Below are 9,783 nucleotides of genomic sequence, written 5' to 3' on the forward strand. Positions count from 1 at the left end.
ATGTTCCCTCCATAAAGCTTCATGAGCCAGGGCTTTAGGGGGTAGGCAGCATCCGCTAATATAACCGGGGTACAGCAACGTTGCGGATCACTGTCTCCTCCACACCAGGTGTGTAGCATGCTTTCTCCACGAGATCAAGCAGAGGGGAGTTTCTGAACATGTGCATCATGCGTGATGCCAGCCCACCTTATATAAACATTGTGGGTCATAAATGGTCCACCACAGCTTGCAGGATCATGGGGGCATATCCTTTCCTGTTAGTGAAAGCCCTCCCTCTCCTCGTAGGGCACAGCACTGGGATGTGAGTGCTGTCTAAAGCCCCCGCATAGTTCAGGAACCCCTTCTCATTAGAGCCATCTATGACTTGCTGCGGATTCACCAGGCAGATAATTTTGTTTGCAGCAATCCCCTTAAGCAGCTGAAGTACCCAACAAGTTGCCAGACTGACTGTGCAGGCAGCACGCCAAACTGATTCTCAATGTAGTGGAGGCGGGATGGGCTGGCCAGTTTCATGATGGCCATTGCAACCCTCTTGTCTGGTGGGATGGCCCAATGTATATTAGTGTCCTGCCTCACGATGTGGGGCCCCAGCATTGAGACAATATCTCCCTTTTCATTTGGAGTATCTCCAGCCATTGCTGGTTGTTCCAAGTTGTCAGCATAATTTGCTCCCACCAGTCTAAACTGCTCTCGCAGGCCCATACCATGTGGATTCTGGTCCTCAGGTTTCTCAACAGATCCCAGTCAAATCCCACTTCTTTGCTTTCCTCTGTGTATTCCAAGTCCTCTGGGTACCTGTATCTTCTTATTGTCATTAATGCTGTTAAACCAGGAACACAACATGCCAGTGAACACTGTAGCACAGTTCCTATCCATCTCAAGCATTGCAGCAGTAATCCCCAGGTAAACAACATTTGCAGAAGCAGGGACTGTAGAGTGTTGTGTGGTCTGGAGCTTAGTGTAGCTGCTTTTTCAACACTTCACCCCGGAACCCTGGGGCATTGGGGCTTTTGTACATCCTTTAATCCTGATCTTAGGTGCCACTGGTGTTCTGATGTAATCAAGCTTGCAAACAAAAGATGTTTTACCTACTCTTCTGATAATGTAGGCTACTCAAAACTTTTGCCACTTTAGGGAAAACAGGCTGTGCTTCTGTAATAAAATTATTTTGTACAAGCAGGCAAGTAGGTATCGATTTTTGCAACATTCCGGGCCATTGAGCAGCCATCCTATAGTACAATGGCCATATTTACCCCATCACCCAGTCTTTTTTGTTGTTAAACTGGGTGCTTCACTTACAGGTAATGGTAAAGGTAAACTGGGTGCTGACACTTAAAGTAATGACTTCACAATCCTTGGAATTTTCCCAGACCCTCATGCAAGCACAGCCTGAGTATAAAGGTGACCCTCCCCCCCAATTTTCCAGGCCCCTTTTATAAATTACTTGTGCTGTTGACCACGAACTGCTTCGCCATGTCTCAAAGTCAAGGCCAGCAGTATGAAACTAACAGTCCAGGAGGCTGATACCTCCAACGCCCATGGAGGACCTGGGAAGAACTGGGGGACTTAACTGATATTTGGTCGGAGCAAAGGAGCATATAGACAGGCTGGAAAGTAGGAGACATAAGCCTGTTTATGTCAAGTTCACAAAAGGCATGCAGGCACAAGGGCACAATCGTGACTGGACCCAGGTCCGGTACAAGATCAAGTCCCTGAGATCAGCATTTTACAGAGCCAAAGATGCAAACTCTCGTTCTGGGGCAGGTCACACAATTGCCCCCTTCAGTGACAAGCTGTCCATCATTCTCTCCAAGGATGTGGGTGACAGCCGGGTATGGAGACTTTCAGCACTGGGGTTGGGCAGGAGGAGGTGGAGGTGGCAGCAGCCCCTCCTGAGGGTGAAACCATGAGCATGTCTCAGCCGTATGGACACCGCTCCCTGATGAGTGGTAGGAAGAACCATTGGTCACCATACTCTTAGTGCCACTTAGCCCCTCCATTCCACGGACTAGCACAAATAATGAAGCTGAGGAGCTGGAGGGTCAGGAAGAAACCCATGTGGCCAATACATCGTCTATTGTTACCGAAAGCCAAGAACATGCTGGACCTGGTAAGTCTCTTGTAATGTGCTTCTTGCCATTGCCAGACAACACCTGGGTTCGTGCTGGTTGGGTTTGGGGGCCCAGGGGGAAGGGGAGAAATTCATGCGTTGCTGTAGGTGGGTCACCATGTTCTTTTGGTGGTGGTGCATGATGGGTTCGATAGCTCATAATGTAACAGACACCAAACTAATTATTTGCTTTAATTAATTTTTTGCAGCTATCATGGGCAGTGGCAGCCATGGACCTGTTTCCAAAGCGAGTACTTGTAAGTTTTAGGCAGTACAAGTGGTGCCTCACTGTTGTGGGGTCTGTTTCTGTACCTGTCGGCATTTTGTACACTACATGGTGGGGGTGGCGGGGTGTACTTTCTTCCTAGGTGATCAGTACCTAGGGGAGCATGTTCAGAAACCCACCCTGGGAGCTGTACAGCCCAAAGCAGAAGTAGTGCCTGAACTTAGATATTCACTGAGTTCTGAGGAAGAGCAGGGCCAAAGAAATTTAGAAACTTTGGTGAAACTTAAGTCTTATTTGGAGACCAAGCTATATCAGGCCTTTTTGTGTGAAACCATGTTTCTATATGTGCTTGTACGATTCTTAGCACCATGGCTTTCCAGTTTTGATTGGATTTTCTAGATACTACTGAAATATTTGTAAGTAATAATAATAATAATGCATAATACTACTACTAATAACAAAAATATTAGTAATAGGCAAATGGATTATTTATATTTACCACCTCTGGTTCTTTCTGGCCAAGAGGTTGTAATGTCCAAAGATCTCCAGTGAAGTTGAAATATTCATGTATATACCACACCTCGTGTCACCTGTTAGTAAAGAAAATATGCAGAGAAAATATTTGCTTTGTTGGGGGGGTGGGGGTTTCCCTTTTGCAGTGATAGTTTAGTTAAACCCATAAAAAATCAGAACATGCCAACCAGGCAAGGTCTGTTTGCCTTTGTTACCTGTATAGGCTTTATTGCCCAATCTACTGCGCAAGCAGAGATGACCTGGAGTTAGTGATTTCTACATGACCTTCCTTTAGTTGCCAAGACCAACTACAAACACCAGTTTCATTTTATGGCTTTTCTTAGAACTGTGGCATACAGAGGAGAGTTGTGAAAATTTAATCTGTTGCAAATTCAGATCACATAACCATATTTTTACAAGTATAGTAATTGACTTCTCATTAAATGTTGCTGCAGATAGAGGTCTCATTTTACTGTGGAGGTGGTGTAGTGTGCATTTTACTAATATGAATATCTATACTTGGGTGGTACTTAGAAATAATCTGTTGCATATAATAATGACATAATAGTCGATATTGCAGTGTGTATAACTGGTATTTTATTTCTGCTTAAGGAATCGAACACTGTGCAGTGAAACTCCAAGCAGACAAAATTTATCTGAAGTAGGCTTTTGTTTCTAAAATTTGTTTCTAAAAGTAGGAGTGGTTTCCAGAATTAGTTCAAGACAAGACAAACTCTGGCCATTTTGGCTAACTATTGGCTTTAAGTTTGGGGGTTCATAAGTGTGAGTGTGGAATCTATAGATTTTATCAATAAAGGTGACAAAAAGAGGTTTTGATAAACTGGAGACAACTAGACTGGTAAGCTGAGCAAGACTGTGCTTGAGTTTAATAGGTAAGTATTTGAAAAAAAGGCCTTAACATCATTAAAGGGTCATCTTGTTTTTACTAGCCCATTCCCTTGAGTATGGGAAGTTTGCCAGCTTCTAGGGTGTTAAGAAAATAGTAAAAGAAATTATTTTTGAAAGTTGGCTGGGGGGAGGAGGGCGGGACTTTCATTCTTCCTTATACCATGATTGACCCTATCATAGAGGCTTCATTTTGAGGCATTAATCATTATCTCTTTTATTTCAGGTATGTTTTGGTACCAAGTTTTCTTTGGGTAGCTTATATTCCTTTCCTTGTCAGTCCCTGCAAGATTGTGCTGCTGGGCCTGTTGATTTGCTCACATACTCACAGAGCTTCTGTCTTTGTGCTGGTGCTAAAGAGGTGCATGGAATTCAGTTATTTCATTACTGCTTCTTTTCTAGACATGTTAGCTCATTGCATTGTATAGGTACCCAAAGAATTATTTAGAGACATCTAAATTCAAAGACTTGATCTTTGTTTTGTTGCTACTGTTAGACTCCAGGCTTCACAGCATAGGGTTACTGACAGTATGGCCATTGCAAAACATTTTCTCTTTGTTGCATTGAAGAGGGTTTTTCTTTCCAAATGCTGTTGACATGTGTCATAAGCTGTCATGAGGGCAATTCCACTTGCAATTTGTGTTTCAGATTTTGTAGTAACTAAAAATATCTGATTGAGTCTAGTTGCTCCCCTTGCATTGTAAGGTGCTTGTGGAGTATCCCTTTGGCATCACCTTACTATTTCTGCAGTCATCTCCATTCTGTAAAAACTGCATTACTGTCTAGTCTTATTGCAAGATCTGTTCATTCTTCTCCTGTTCTTCCTGTCATGTTAGTATCATCTGCAAAGCAAGGTTACAGATCTTACTACTCCCTTCACAGTTTTTGAAGATGATCAAGGAGTGCTGAGTGACGTGGAGATATCCCTATCTTAGCCTGCTGCTGTCTGAATTTAGTGAGCCACCTGAGTAAGCATACCCTTTGCATTGTTAAGGGGTGCATCTATGGTTCTTCCTTTTCTTTTGCTGATGTTGTGCTGCTTCATCATAGCCCTCAGTACTTCTTGCCATACACAATCAAATGCTTTATTGAAGTCTATAGAGCTATTGTTCCTCTTTGAGGTTCTATGTATCTTTCACTTCATATTCACAGATTGAAGGACTGTTCTGTTGTGCACTGTCTATTCCTGAAACCTACTTGTTCTTCTGCAGGTAGTGTTTTGTATCTGAGGCTTTAGACAGTTCAGGGGGCTGAGTAGTAATATCTTGCTAGTAATACTTTTGCAAAGATTTATTTTCTTGGGGATTGGAAGCACACAAGATCAGGGTTTGGCAACCTATGGCCAAAGGGACACCTCCATCCTATGGAGCCATTGGTTCTGGCATGTAAAGTTAAGGAGGGAGCAGGCCATGTTTTGGTGGTGTGGGGCTTCATCCATGTCATGGCCAAGATGCATGGAGATTCACCTGCGCTGTGGCCAGGCCAGTGGAGAGATGTGGCAGCACGGAGAAGGAGCAAAGGTAGCTGCAGCAGCAGCAGCTGGACCTTAATGCTGCCCTACGTTGGTCCTCAGCAGGGTCATTTTGGCCCACTTCTTGAAAGAGGTACTGACCTCTGCCTTAGATCATGTCCACAAGACTGGTCACCTCCCTGACTGCTAATCGTATGATGTATTTTATGAAGCATGATAATGACTGAAGTATCTACCATTAATTGTACTGTACAGATTAAACAGCCCAAAGAGGTATACTGATCTATCTTTGTGAAACCAACATCATGAGGTGGTTACTTTTGATCACGTTTAAGTTACAGATGGGTGCTGCCTTTAAACCATAGCATGTTTTTCCTTCTATTCTATAACATGAAGATACTTTTATTTGTTGATGGTAACTCAGATGGGCATGACTGTACCTCTTAGAGACCATGCTAGGGAGTGCTTCAGTGAAGTGTGGCAGGCCAATTCCACATACTAAATTCCACTGACTGCTGCTCCCGGGTGCAGTTGTTACACATGTGTCCAGGACAGCAGCAATTTGGGCTGGGGTGGAGCAGCCCTAGGCTGGCAGGGGGGTTGGGGGGACAGCATCTGGCAGCAGAGGGGATGGTTGGGGCGCAAGGGTGCTGAAGTGCAGAGCTGTGAGGCTAGGCAGCAGCAGCCCCTGCACTTTAGCACCCTCGTGCTCCAGCCAGCCCCTGTCACCGTCTACATGTCTGCTTCAATGAAGTTACTTGCTCTGCCGTAGTACTGTCCGCAACAGTACTATCTTACGGTGGAGTTTAGTTTACTACACCCTAATACCAGTACACTTTACTGCTTTACTGTAGAGTTAATCAGTCTACTCCACAGTAAAGCGCACATGGCTGCATCCAGGTAAGTGTGGACATTTGGTTCCATGGGGACAAGTAGTGGTAGTGCACCTTGCGCCACTGCTACTTGTCCCTGGGGAATGCCCATACTCCATGAGCTTTTGCACATGGCAAGTTATCCTGTGTGGGGTAAGGGAGGCTGGGGCCAGCACTGGGCTCACACTAGCACCCTTACCTGGAGTCCTGGGCGCCTCCTGGGGCTGCAGTGGCAGCAATTGTACCGTGCAGAGCCTGGCCATAAGCCAGAGCAAGGCTGTATGTGACACCGCAGATGTGTTTATAGTGCCACATACTGCATGGCTGCACTTGCCTGGACACAGCCAGTGAGTTTAATATTGAGAGACATTCATGTAGCTTTTCTTAAATAAGTATCAAAGTAAACAAGATGGATGCCACTGCTTCTGGACTGTTCCAGACTTCTTCATGAAAGGATTACCCTTCATGCTGCATCTTGCTGTTCTTCAATATTTGTTTTATTAGAACATAGATTGCTGGAGTCATGGATATATGCACAAAAGTGTAATGTCATTGAACTAGAAATGCATTTTTTGCATGCATTTTGATGATTCCGAATCTGCCTTCTAAAACAGTGTGCGCTTTTCTGTGGTTTAAAATAAATAAAATGTATAAATTCTACTTAAAGCTTTGAACTAAAGCTTCAAGATGGGATCTTTCTATTGAAACCAATAAAGAAACTCCCACTGGTTTCAACAGCACCTAAGTTAGGCCAATAGTGAACATTTTTTGGAAATTTCTACTTCAAAACATCATTGAAGTATTGACTTATGATGTCTAAGGAGAAACGTGATGCAGAAACTACTGAAGTGCTTCAAATAAAGAACAAGGTTAAGAGAATGGTAACAAATGCATAGTTAAAACTTCAAATGAGAAACTGCCAAAGGTAAAGTCACAAACAGAGTTGTAGACCCTTTTTGTTTTGTTGGCATTTCTGAAAACTCTGGGGAAAACTCTGTAGACTTGATCCCAAACAAATATTTCCCCAAATTTCCAATAACTGAAAAGTAAAAATATTGCTTGCAGTTAAATGAAGTGCTGCATTTAATTAAAATGTATTAGAAGGGTGAAAATATAGGTAGGTGTCAAATGAAATATGATCTTGAATTGAAAAATTGAAAAGTTTAATTTTGAACATTTAATTCTCATTGTAAGTATAGTCTCATTACTCAAAACTATATCAACTTGTGAATGCATATTATAAGATAAGTAACACTTCTGAAACCATCTCAGTGTACATTTTAAAGACATTTAATGCCTAATTTCCATCAATTCCAATAAGAGGTAGGCATGTAAATTGTTTTACAAAGATGAACCTTCATGACTTCAGGGCCTATGATTCATTGCCAGTCCTTAAAACTTAGTATCCTAACTATTTGTCATCTCTGAAAATAGGACTTAAGTAAAATTTTACCTATTTCCTTTAATTTCACATAACATATTATTTTGAAATAATTGTAGTATGCGTATTTAGTCTTTGGCCATTTTAAGTGCATGTTATGCACACACACGACATTCCTGTGCAAAATCTATGCTAAGATGAAGTTAAAACTAAAAGTATATGCCAGTAGTTTAAGTAAAATTAGTAAAATGATAGAGAGAACATTATTCTTTGCCCCAAAACAAACATTATATGCGAAGAAGTTCCAGAATTAGGGTTCAATGTGAAAGAAATTCAAACATATTAAATTATGAAGCTGCACAGTTGAAGAGTCAGTCAACCTTAACTCTGCCCTCTAATATGCTACACAAGTGAAGACACATATTTAAGAGAGAATTTGTCTTTTCAAAAAAGTTTAATCTAATTTAGGACTAAATGCACTAACATCCTGTAGCCATGACTGTCTGATTATTGCATGTCTCCTCATTTAATTTATGATTGCCTGGGACATATTTAATTGTAACTAAATATTAATAAATAATAATTGTTATCTGAAAAATATTACTGTTAACTACATGTTGTTGTTTTACATGTTTGAAATATATTGTATTGGCAATTAGCCACTGGAAAGTTCAAGGGTAATTGGGAATGTAGTTTGCAATATTGGTATTTAGAGATATCTGTAGTAGTAGACTTTAATAAATACTGTTCAAGGCTGAATGCTCAAGGCTGAGCGCTCAAGGCTGAATTTTATCACCAAATAACTTTGATCCAGAGTGCCACATCCAAAGTGCTACCAATGTTTATAAAAGTATGTACATTTGAACTCAGTCTGCTGTTTGATTACAAATGTGACTTATCTGGGGTTACTAGCTCTGTCTGTAATCAACTGTAATTTTTTTTTTTTTTTTTTTGCATTTAGCACCCTTTTCAGCCAATAGATCTACTTCTTTTCTTTTCTTCTTATCCTCCATCTGCCTTGGTGACCCAATCCCATTTCATCTCCTGATTTTCCTTGTGTCCAATTTACTCTGCTATCTTAATCTTAACTTGTCTCTAGCAAGAGACAACAGTTATTCTCCCTTTTCTGTATGGCAGCCTTTCAAATATTTGAAACTACTAACATTTACCTGCTTAATCTCTTTTTCTCCAGGCTAAATATATATATATTTCACTCAGTCCCTCTTCATAAAGTTTGTAAATCCACCCCCTTTATAATCTGTGTTGTTCACCTCTGGATCTTCTCCAGTTTACCTACATCCTTCTCAAAATGTGGTGCCAGAACTTGACAAAATATGTTAATACTATACTATCCTGTCCTACATGCTGCCTATAATACTTCTGTTAATGCAACCCGAATTTGCATTTCCTTTACTTTGCAATAGCATCACATTGGTGATTCATGTTGAGCATATGATCCACCATCATCTCCAGATCCTTCTCATCAGTGCTACTGATTAACCAGTAATCCCCCATTCTGCATGCATGTATTCATGCAGGTGTAACACTCTGCATTTGTTTCGTTGAATGTCATTATTTTATCTATATTCCAAGTTTCTAATTTATCAAGTTCTTGATTTCTAATGATGGCCAGCAAAGTGTTTGAAAACCCTCCCAGTTTTGTGTCATCTGCAAACTTGATCAGAAAGCTTTCTAACCCCTGCATTCAAATAATAAAAGCAGAGACCTCTTTTCATTCTGATATTGAGCCATTTTTAGTTACTCTTTGCTTGTGGTTATTCAAACAATTCTATGTAGCCACATTCCTCCAGTTTACTTAAGAGGATTTCATGTAGGATTATGTCAAAAGATGAAATTCTCCTAAGTAAAGAGTAACTAAAGAAAGTAAGTCCAATGCATCCCCTCATGCTCCAAACTAGTTTATACACCATCAAAGAAGGAATGGGAGCAAATGAAGCTATAACAAATTTTGGAGCAAATAAACTTTAACAAATCCACGTTGGCTGGTAATATTCACTAGGCCTGTGCGAAGCAGCTAGTATTCACTTTGGGTTTGGATTCGGCTGATTCTGGGGACAGCAATTTGATTCAGTGATTTGAATCTCTGTCCTGAATCAATTCGGCCAAATCTGATTTGGAGATTCAGCCACTGCCAAATTGGCCAAATCTCCAAATCAAACAGGCCCTGTCCCCTGCCCACTCTCCTGGCCCCCCCATGGCTGCCCTGTCTGGTCCCAGCATCCCAGCACTTCAAAAAAAAAAAAAAAAAGCCCTGCACTCACCGGATGCTGCCAGGCAGGGTGG

This window comes from Gavialis gangeticus, unplaced genomic scaffold (assembly GCF_001723915.1).
Source record: "Gavialis gangeticus isolate Ggan-Ray unplaced genomic scaffold, GavGan_comp1, whole genome shotgun sequence".
Taxonomy (NCBI): Eukaryota; Metazoa; Chordata; order Crocodylia; family Gavialidae; genus Gavialis; species Gavialis gangeticus.